Here is a 12025-nt window from a genome sequence, read left to right as displayed (position 1 = left end):
ATCAGTTGTTATCACCTCCCAAGGAAGATTTGGGAATGAGACCTTCACTCATCGGAGGTCTCAAGGTCTTTCCCATAGCGTGGGATACTCCGTGGACGCTGTTTCTGGGACTATATTGCCCATTGTGCTCAGGACCACTTGCCAGGATGTGGGAGCAGGCACACAACACTTCATTAGCATGATTTCCTTCTTGCAGCACCGGACACGCCCAGGCACATGCCCGGGTGGAGGCAAGGCCAAGAGCGGGCATGCATGTGCCTGTCCGATCCCAGAGGAGACAGGTCTGGGCCACCCCACCTGGCCCATAGTTGCTTGGATTGGGCCATGGGTAAGCGAAAAGCCAGCAAGGCCTTCTTAGTGGACAAATGCCCCTTAACTAGTTCCTTCATTCTTGGTGTTATTATGATAGAAATTACCTTCATGCAGGAGCAGTTAGAATTAGGGCAGCAATGCTGCAGTTGTGCTGTGGACCCTGATGATATAACAAATGAAGAGAATTCATTGAGTATGGGCAGTTCTAGAACTGTTATTCTCCCGGGAGCTAATACTCAATTTATTCAGGCTTTGATACATCAGCCCCCTAAGGAGAATGACATTCCTACGACTCAGTTGTTGGATAAATGGAAAAGATCTATCAGTTCTCTGAACAGGCACAAGGTGGAAGATGAGAATAGGGCAACAGAAGTGAGGCCTCCTCAAGTATGTCGCCCCTGAGTTGGGACTGAAAATCTTCTAAGGAGACTGGAAAATCTTGTGTTCTACTCCTTTGATTGTTGTCCTCAGCGTCTAAATAAGATAGAGACTACAATTTTAAACTTAGTGGAATCTATTAATACTCTGGTCATATCGAATGTGTTGTCAATAGTCGCCCGACTAAGCACTGATGGGAATGTGGGTTCTACCCAAACATCATCCTTGAGCAGTATTGAAATTTCTGCCACCCGGCTGTTCGAGAAGATTGGGTATACGGAAGAGCCTAGAAGTTTGCCTATAGTAGATAGAGGTGTACAGACCAAGGATTCTCAGTGTAGACTGTAATGCAAAATCCATTGCAACTATTAGTTTGCCGGATACGGTATGATGGAGGCCACATGATTTAACTGACATGATCTGCTCTGTCCATGGAGGAGGAGTGGTGGGGGGGGGGCGGTTAGGCTTCCACCTGAGGCCTCGATTCTTGATCTACCACTTGCAGCCACCCCTTTTATGTTGGTATTGGCCAAGGTGCCACCTCTTAAGGGTTATGGGGGAGATAGCTTTTTGCAATTCATTAAAACTCACATTGCAGAACTTCTCAGTAATGTGAGATGTCAAAGGACCAGCACTAAGATGTGCGCATACTTAGTTATTCAAAAAAAATCAGCAGATGATTTACGCTGGACTGTACCTAAATCACTTACCACACTAAAGGTGCCCTTTTCAGAAGAGAGTAGAATTGGATTTTTTGATTATCTGCCCACTTACATGGCTTAAATGAGGACATACTTGGGTGGAAATTGACCTATGATACTAACTAACAACACCCCAGTCATGTACCCATTAACATTAGGTGCCCCACAAGAAGGTATCCATAATACTTACAACTGACCATACATCACAAAAAGTGATACACAACACCTGCAACCGCCCCCCTTAACATGAGCCAGAGGCACACCTGCTTCCCTAGCCACTGACAACACCCCAGATATGGCTAGCAATTTCCACAAATCAGCACCTCATCAGCATGCAGCCACAGTCATTCATCATACCTTTGACTGTATTTGTGTTCTATTAAAAACATTAACCATCCTTGAGAGCCCGTGAATAGCTACCTACCTCACTGACTCTCCCTTTTTTGAAGCATTTCTAAGACTAATTATTTTGATGATGCCACCACCCAAGTATAAAAAAAGGAACATACCTGTAATGATGGTAAATTCGAGGTGAAAATTCAAGGTATTATTTATTTAGGAAGAAGAAACAGGTGAGCGCCATGCAGTGTCACGAACCACCGTGGCCTCCGTGGAACACTGACGACCCGTGCAGCTTCAGCGCGACGTTCGCGGTAACTACAAACTTCAATTCCCAGGTTTCCCGGGAACCGGACGCCAGCGCTGACGTCATGACGCTCGTCAAGGAATCCTGAAAGGCTTCCGGGTTCCCGAGGAGCGGCGCTGCTAATTCAGAGTTCGAGGACGGCAGGAAGAAGACGGCAAGAACCGGTAGGGGTGCGGTTGCACCGATAGAGATCTTGTGGTCTTCCTGTTTTCGTGATTTTGAGTATATCTGGTAGTGCCTGTAATTTGGAGGCTCGTATGATTCACGCGGCCTGACAGTCGCGCTACACTTCCGTTGTCAAAGGGATTCCCTACTCCCTCCTATGTTTCGAACCTTCCCCTGAGACACAAGGGGAGTCGAGGTACTTTGGAGAATAACTTAAGAAGCGACTCGCAGGCCTGTTGGACGAGCCGTATCCGGCTCTTGCAGGCTTGCTTTACGCTTCTCCTTTCATCGGACCTGAATGGTCCCAACCGCTGTGGCGGAAACATTATTTGGTTGTAAATAGAGTGTGGTCCCAGGAGTTTCAGGCTGTATGACCTCAATACCGTCTGAATCCCGAAGCTTGGCACAGTGACACGATAGGGTTGCCATTACGTTACATTGTGGGATTAAGCACCGGTTGGTGTAATTGATTGCATTAAAACCTGAAAGGCCGAGGAAGGCCGGATAACATTGGATCAGCTCCTGGTCTAGTTGATGGCGCCAGCGTACTTCCCTCAAGAGAGGGGGAAACTCTAATGCTATTTCTGCTTCTCGCCTTGTGTGTCAGGGTCTGATAGAGCTCCGTGGAAGTTAGCTCCTTACCCCAGTTACCTGTTGCTGTGATACTTCTAGGTACGCTCTGTTTGTGACTGTCTTCCGTAACCACTCCAGTGTCACGTGGTATAGACCTTGCAGTAATTGTGCTCTCCCCTATACAGAGCAAGACAAAGACTGTGGCTTCGCACAAGTTACTCTCTCGCTTAAAGGAACCTCTCTATGTTATTTTTCTTTACAGGTACTAGGGGGGCACAGAACCTATTAGTTTGGGGGACATTAACAGCAAGGAGTCACTAAGAGATTGGCTGAAGGTTATTGATCCTTGTGTGTTTTCTTTTCACAGATCTCCCTCCCTGCTGTTCCCTTCCTTTCCTTCCCTCACCTGATCACTCGATAGAGTCTGTGATTTAAATCAGGCCTTTTGAGCTATCAGGAGGTGGACCCCATAGAGCATCGTACGTCTCCGAGGATCTGCGGACCTGACATGCAGCGAAGTACCGGGGATTTTAGGACCCCAGCGGTGCCAGGGATAGCACCCTATGACTTCGGGTTATCCTGTTGCTGTAGTATTATAAAAGACGCTCTCATGGTAATGTAACAAAGAAACTGGCAGAAGAAGCTGAAATATGAAAAAGACATCTTTATTAAACATTAAATGAGTGAGACTACGTCGCACAGAAGCCTTAGCAACTGAATGAGGCAGTCTCCAGAACAGAAACCAGTCTCCTCTTTTACGGAGAATGTTACGCTCTGGGCAACACCGCCCTTCTCTTGCAGTTGGTCATTCACATGTATACATTGCAAACGAAAAGGCAGAGTCATGATGACCATCCCACATTCCAGTTAAGCCAGCCCGTAATTATTTACCCAGCAAGGCTCAGATCCCACATCAGATATCAATAGGCCCCAATAAACATGAGCATCTCCTGTTTTGGGAAACAAGCCATAAAGCAGGAACAGTCAGGTGTGAAAGAGATTAGCCGGAGGCTTGTGTAGGATGAAAAGACTTTATGGTGTGTCAAGCCCTGATGCTAATCACAGGTGGCCAGAGGACGGGGAACTCGTGAGACCAGTTTGACCTGGGGTGGCGGAGCCAAGCTGCCCAGGTCACAGAGAAGTCACAGAAGGTGTACGTGTCCTTTAGGCCTAAGCATGGCCTATGTGAGGGCAATCACAAAAATGGCTACTGTTCTAACATGGAACCCGAGGGTTCAATATGTAGTATTATATATATATATATATACGGTAAATTCTTTGGTTAAACATGACAAAAACACTTGTACATACCGCATTTGTCATTTGCGGTTTGTTAAATACCAAAGTCAGCAGGGTAGGGGCCTGCCTCCAATGTGGTTCCATGTTTTAAAGTACCACAGACCCTCCTTTTGCCCTTACATAGGCAATAACTATTCTCTCATCAATCCGAGTCCAGGTCTAGGGACATGAAGTCATGGAGATGTTGCTGTAGCATCATCCTATTACTTAGCGACTCTCACGGGACACGTCTCCTTACACATGTAGTAGCACAAAGGCCACATATGGCAGGACAAAATAAGGAATACCTCTATCTGTAGTAGGCGGCATAAGATCACACACCCAATAATTAGTGATGGTCATTACTAACTAGTGTTGATGCAGAAGCTGTACAAAAAAATTGCTTACGAATTCTGATCTTCTAACCTGCTCATGTTCAGGAAAAGGGTGAAAAGAGTGCAAAGAAACAGTAGTAGGAAAGGACATAGGTTGGGAAGCGGGTGCAGAAGTCAATTGAGTAGAGAAAAACGATCCCACCCATAAATGACAACGTCATGTTTAAAAAGACACTAGAAGACTCGTTATTAAAAACATATAGACAACGAGAGAAAGTAGTGACCACTATTACAAATGAAATAATAATTTTTATGTTCAGGTGAAACAGTGGTGACCCTCATCAATGCTCTGAGGTGAAAATACTCTTTCCACAGACAATTGACTCTATTCTGCTTTTACTAAACAGAATAGTACTTTAAAACAATGCCAGCAAAACAATCTGTCTCCTTAACACCTACTCTATACAATCACACGGAAACCTCTTGTGAAACCACCTATGCCCAGAGTCCGTTCAAAAAGCCTCTCTGGCAGGCTTCTATTGTCCATCAAATCTTCTTCTGTTGTTTTCTTTTGCCTGGGCCTCTTCATTCAAGCCCTTTATGAGAAAAGTACTGCTTAGTTGGAGTGCCCTCCTGGCAAACACCCACAGCTCACTCGAAAAAAAAGTCTCAATGTCTCAAGGCAGTGCGCCAGTATTTTTCCTTTGCAGTGGGCACTACAGGTAGTGTGCTCTCCATTGATCAAGGGCACAGGTGATCTCGTGCAGATTCGGGACCATTCTCATACTCCAACACTCGTCATTCAGTGTCAGAGGACGCTCAGACTGCTCTTCTATGGGCACTGGAATGTAGTGCCTTCTGTCAATCTTGGATCCGCCGGTGCACTGCACTTCCATTGAAGCAAAGGAAAAGAGGGGGGGGTGTGGCCAAAAACTCAGGCCAAGGGGCTCAAGGGACTGCACACTGTCAGAGGTTACCAGCACATGACAGGCGCTCTTTTGCACTGGAATTCTGGTTCTGTGGCAAAACCAGCTCCTCCTTCTTTTCTGATATTGAACGCCTTCTGATGAAGCATGTGTGATGCTTTAAACAGTTCGTTGTATAACAAGGGGACTGTAAACAGGTGGCCTGTGATTTTCAAAAGAGTGGCCACACGCCATGGGACAATTTTCGTCTAGAATACACTGTCTTTCTCAGGAAGCAATACAAATAAAAAGGCAGTAGGCAAAACAGTGCCTCTAAGCTTTTCAATTGGGTTTCCGTGTGAGAGCCTCCATCATCTAAGGGTAGATAACTACACGAGAATTCTATCTAAATAGATGTCTTCACATATGGTGGCATTGTCTAATAGGGCAAACACATTTTTTTTTTTTTCAATGATTACATATAAGTGTTTCTAAATTCCTTATCTAGGACATCTCAATAGAGAATTCACATGGTACAGATTATCATAGGCATGTAGAAACCTTTCACATCAGGTGCACTAGGCAAATACACAGGCTAATAGTCAGATATGAAAACAAAAGACAAGAACTAGAGGGTCCTGATATTTGCATGATTAGAAACTTCTGATCCCACCGGAAATTAAAGCAGCAGGAACAAAAAGGGTAAGAACCACATTAAAAATAGACATTGAAAATTTGTCATGTTCAAAAAGTAAACGTAAGATATCTCCTTTTGAGATGGAAAACTTGTCCTACTATAATATTGAGTCAGTTAGCCAGTCTATCGCTATCCTGACAGTCAGGCTGGAAAACATTGAAGCAGGCCTAAGGAAAATTCTTGGAAACCAGTCTGGTCATGCAGAAGGGAATTGTACATAATATGGGGGTTCCTGGTGCATCACTGCAGTCTGGAAGTGTGTACCTGAACAATACACCTACAATAATAAATGGGCTGACTGGTGAAAGGAATACGGAAAAGGGAATTGGAACTAGGACACAACTAAAATCCCCAATCACTAAGCATAATGCGACATTGGGCAGGGAAGAAACAAAAGCAATAAAAAATAAAAATCTATAGGAAGGACAAGAATTTACTTGGGTGGTAGTCAGGCATGTGACAACACCAAGAGTACGGGTGATACACAAAAGGCCAAAGTCACATACGTTTTAACTCTACCGCTGGCGACTACACCATATACGGTAATCTTAGGTAATGTTCCAGTTCCTTCTTCAGGGAAAAATGAAAACCTAGTTTTCTTTTAAGGAACAAAAGCCATAGGCTACTTAGGAAGCAAAACATCATTAACTAATGTAATATAGAGATTAGGCCACCTTGAGTCACAGATCTATAATTTCATCCTTAGGTCCAATCAAGGATACATAAATGTAGGGCTGCCTGTTCCTTTAAGGGAAGGGCAGTAACGTGACTAACTACAGGTGACACACTTCGATCCTGTAGATCTCTTTTAGTTTTCTGTAATACCATTATAGCCAATTTAGACATGCACTGGTGAAGTGTTGTCTCTCATGCTCACAGCATGAAATATCATTAGCTGTGGAATTTAGTAACCAGAACAAGTTCAACCAACTGTTGCGTAGTGATGGGCATCGTCATGACCATCCCCTCACAACACAGGTAAACTTGTAATAGTATCAAAAAGCAGCAACAAAAACAACGAAAACATGCAAAAAATAATAAAAACGCACAAAACGTCAAGCCATCAGATATACTTGCTGTATATCAAGCACAAAAAGCATAGACAAAACAATAGCATATGTAATAAGCGGTGACACACAAACACCATGTCATGTACTTTATGCACTGTAAAACTGCAGCCCAAAACCCAATATTTGGGCCTGTTTAATTTGTCAGGTTTAAAATACTTACCCTCCTTTTTGACAGTAGATCACCAGGCAATGGAAATCTGCGGTCAAATATAACTTTACTGTTTCTCTTCTAACATACAGGACCAGCAAGAACAATTCATGAGAGAACCAAATAAACAAAAATAAATTGCCATTATTAACTGTCAGGCATCATTCTATTTTTTTTTTAGAGCACCAATGTATCTGCAAAGCATTTAACATGATGTTTGGACTTTCAAAGAAAACCCCTTTGCTATATTTTCCCTTTGGAATTGAGTTCTTTAGTTTTAGTGATGCTATGGAGAAACCAGAAACCCCACCTTTAGAGGCCCGTGTAGCAAGGGCATTCTGCATTCCACAGAGGCAAGGCGCTAATTTAAAAGGTCATAAATGTCAACTCCATTGTTTACGGGAAAGATAGCATCTCAGCAGCGTGACCGAGCCAGCCTCTGCAGCTCTCCCAACCCCCAGCTTCTGACTCTCTGAATTCGTCAAAGCCAGAAGGCCTTCCTAATTCCTCCTAACTTGCAATAATTCGCTCTATTTTGAAAAATAATTTCTCCTTTTTAGGCGCTAAAAAATTATCCCTATTCCCAGATTGTTAAACTACATGTACTGTGAATAATTCACAAAACTTAATAACACACATACCAGTTTTTAGAATAAATGCTTGTTGCAATCCTATGCAATGGTACACATTTCATCAACTTTAAATTAATGAACTTCTCAGTAGGTAAACAAGCCGTTGTACTGGCATATTAACTCATTGAATCATAAGAAGGCACAACCTGTAAATATATATCAAACCTAAATGTATGTATTTACTGAAGCCTGAGACACTTTAAAAAGTACTCTGAATGAAAGAAAATGCAGTTTTTACCCAAATTCGACTTTGATACTTTAGGCATTAAAAAACGAGTATCCTACAATTTTCTTGCATAATATGCATTACCAGAATGTTTATTACATAACCCATGAGTCAGGCATTGGAAATAATAACTTATACTTTATAGGAATGAGCTTGTTTGCGCCTGCACCAAGGGAAAATTGTACACGCAAATGCTTGTCCTTTTAGTGATGCAACACAACTTAAATCAAATTTTAATGCTAGGAGGTCATAGTATGAGTATTAAGCTTTATAAATATCAAAAAACGATTTTGAAAAGCACTTATTATTTTTTTTTTTTAAATAATTTTTCCCATGATTAATAATTTTCTTTAAAAAAATCCCAATTATTCGTTTTTGTGATAATTCCATGTATAAAAAACAAGCTGCATCCCTTGCCTATCATTTTGGACACATTTAACTCACCAGCCTAAGCGCATAAGCCCAATTTGAAACGCGTCACATTTTTGCGCCACTTTCATTTAAAAGGACGGTTATGCAAAATTCCACCCGTGTTTAACTGGGAAAGTGCTGGCTGAATGAACATTCCTATCAAATATACTGCAGCTGAAAAGTTTGCCTGTGAACATCTAATACAATGCATCTAAGGAAAATGCTGTAAATTTATTTACTTTTGCAAAAATAGATAATTTCGTTTTTGGGGCCTTATATATATCTATTGAATATGGTTCTAATGTTATCTTTGAAGCATTTAACGGCAGTTTTGTATATGTGCACAACTGCTCATTCTATAAATTAAATAGCAACACATAGCTATTTTAGCACATCACATTGTTCATTTCTGGATTTTTTTTCTAAGTTTCTACTTGATATTAACTAACCAGCAATTTACTTAACAGACTGAAAACATCAGAAGACCCACAAACACACATTGAGCTCATTTCAGACATAAACGGAAAGGGGGTCAAACAGACAATACAGCGCGCTTTAGCCATTTTTCATAAATAGCGCCGTCGCAATTTACTTACGGAAGTTGCACTAATGAGAAAACCACATAGACATTTAAACACACAGTTGACTTACAAATCAATACGGATGACAGAAAGAAAGAACAGCTCACAGACTATACTTGAACCAAACCATTTGCAAATACTAGTTGTAAGTCATATTTACAAGAAACGCTTCTCAATAGTGTTCCAAAAGGCTGCATAAACAGCCCAACAGACAGATGTATGTCCAAGAAGTAGTGAGTGCGCTCAATTCACTAGCTTTGCCTAGCAGAACACCACACAAAATCGTTCTGCATATCTTCATTCATGAAACTGCGCAGAACGAAGGATCCTTGTTTTGTACTATGTCATATTTTAATTCCCTGGGGATACAAAATCACCAAGGAAGAAATATGTTTTTAAATTTAACCTATTTAGATATTTCCTACACTATGGTACCTTTCAAAACAAAAAGCAACACATTTTTCCATGTGAGCTTGCAAACAGGCATGCCAAAAATACTGCGGAAAACGCAAGTATTATAATCAAAACCAAATGGAGAAATATCTCCTCATTACCTGCCTACGCAAATTGCAATTCGCATATCCAAACCTATACAAACCAAAAGCTAGCCAACACAAATTTCTACATTTCAAACTTGCTAAGATCAGGCATCTTATAGCTCACTAATCTAACTTCAAACTTCAAGGGGTTATCTCTATCAATACACTCGCAAATATACGAGACCCTTGGCTATGGTAATTGCAATGACCAAATTAAAAACCAAGAAACCAACCCCTCGGCTTTGGTAATTGCGATAACCAAATCAAAGACCCAAAGAACCAAAGGAGTGGGAGCGACCCATTTATACTTAACTCTTACTTTTATTAATCAAAAGGTTATCCAAATTCTAACTGTCAAGTTCTTCATAACAAAACGTCTTTTATAATACTCACGCCAAAAAGGGTTCTAATCGGGAGTGACATCTTTTGGAGAGTCAAAGTCAGAAAGATCAGAGATATACTGGGCTGCAGAGACAAAGAATCCCCCAGAACCTCGGTACCTGCTTAGTGGATTTCTGTCCTGTTCTCCCCAGTAGATTTCTGTCCTCTGACAAGATCGCTCCTCCAGATAGTCACTTGTATTGATGCCCAACATTGGGCGCCAACTGAAGTACCGGGGATTTTAGGACCCCAGCGGTGCCAGGGATAGCACCCTATGACTTCGGGTTATCCTGTTGCTGTAGTATTATAAAAGACGCTCTCATGGTAATGTAACAAAGAAACTGGCAGAAGAAGCTGAAATATGAAAAAGACATCTTTATTAAACATTAAATGAGTGAGACTACGTCGCACAGAAGCCTTAGCAACTGAATGAGGCAGTCTCCAGAACAGAAACCAGTCTCCTCTTTTATGGAGAATGTTACGCTCTGGGCAACACCGCCCTTCTCTTGCAGTTGGTCATTCACATGTATACATTGCAAACGAAAAGGCAGAGTCATGATGACCATCCCACATTACAGTTAAGCCAGCCCGTAATTATTTACCCAGCAAGGCTCAGATCCCACATCAGATATCGATAGGCCCCAATAAACATGAGCATCTCCTGTTTTGGGAAACAAGCCATAAAGCAGGAACAGTCAGGTGTGAAAGAGATTAGCCGGAGGCTTGTGTAGGATGAAAAGACTTTATGGTGTGTCAAGCCCTGATGCTAATCACAGGTGGCCAGAGGACGGGGAACTCGTGAGACCAGTTTGACCTGGGGTGGCGGAGCCAAGCTGCCCAGGTCACAGAGAAGTCACAGAAGGTGTACGTGTCCTTTAGGCCTAAGCATGGCCTATGTGAGGGCAATCACAAAAATGGCTACTGTTCTAACATGGAACCCGAGGGTTCAATATGTAGTATTATATATATATATATATACGGTAAATTCTTTGGTTAAACATGACAAAAACACTTGTACATACCGCATTTGTCATTTGCGGTTTGTTAAATACCAAAGTCAGCAGGGTAGGGGCCTGCCTCCAATGTGGTTCCATGTTTTAAAGTACCACAGCAGTATGATTTCCTCCCCAGGACACCAGTAGCAATTGACGCCCTGGATTGGAACTCGTGACAATGACAAGGAGTATTCCATGTCAGGCTCCACTTACATACAATTAAAGGAACTAATACAATAATTGAACAATGCAAATAACAACATACATATGCAACACATCCCCTCTCTTAGAAATGAAAGAAAAGAAAAAACAAACTAATAAAAGAAATTAAAACAAAGTCTAAATGGGTGTAAATACAAATGTGAATAAAACTACCTAACATATTCACTGAGCCACCCTGGAAGAACTCTTCTCCTTTTCCCAATGACACACTTGTTACCCTCCTCGATGTGTTCATTGTTACAATTGGAAGTACTTGGTAACCCCTTCTCCCCCCTCAAACAGGAAGTGAAATCCTGAGGAAAAAAGACCTCATTTCTAACATCAATAGATATTTGATTCGTCTTTCATGATTCACCACTCACCACACATTTACTTGTTACACAACTGTACTCTGATCAAAATAGTCTTCCACCCACTCAAAGTTTGAAGGGTGTTCAACAGTAGGTGTATTAAAGTCATGATCCTGTCTTAGATCTAGAGCAACATTTCTTAGATTCCAAACTCTACCATCCTTGAGTCTAATTGCATTGCGAAGAACTTCTGTTACTTGCTGTGGTTCCTCAAACTTGCTCTCACCCTTTGGGACTTTGATAGTTCTTTTGATGCGGACCCAGTCTCCAACCATTACAGGAACATTTTTAATGCCATGACATGCATCATAATGCTCTTTACTCTTCATATGTGCAAATATCAAATTTCTCTTTATCTCGATAGGTGACCATTGTTCTACTTTTCCTTCCATAATCCAATTGGGGCTAAACTTGCATCTGGGTGTCCTACCTCTCATCATGAGAAAAGGAGACAAACTAGTTGCAGCATATGTGTTGCTT

This window comes from Triturus cristatus, chromosome 2_2 (genome assembly GCF_964204655.1).
Source record: "Triturus cristatus chromosome 2_2, aTriCri1.1, whole genome shotgun sequence".
Taxonomy (NCBI): Eukaryota; Metazoa; Chordata; class Amphibia; order Caudata; family Salamandridae; genus Triturus; species Triturus cristatus.
Note: the sequence above shows the minus strand (reverse complement) of the source record.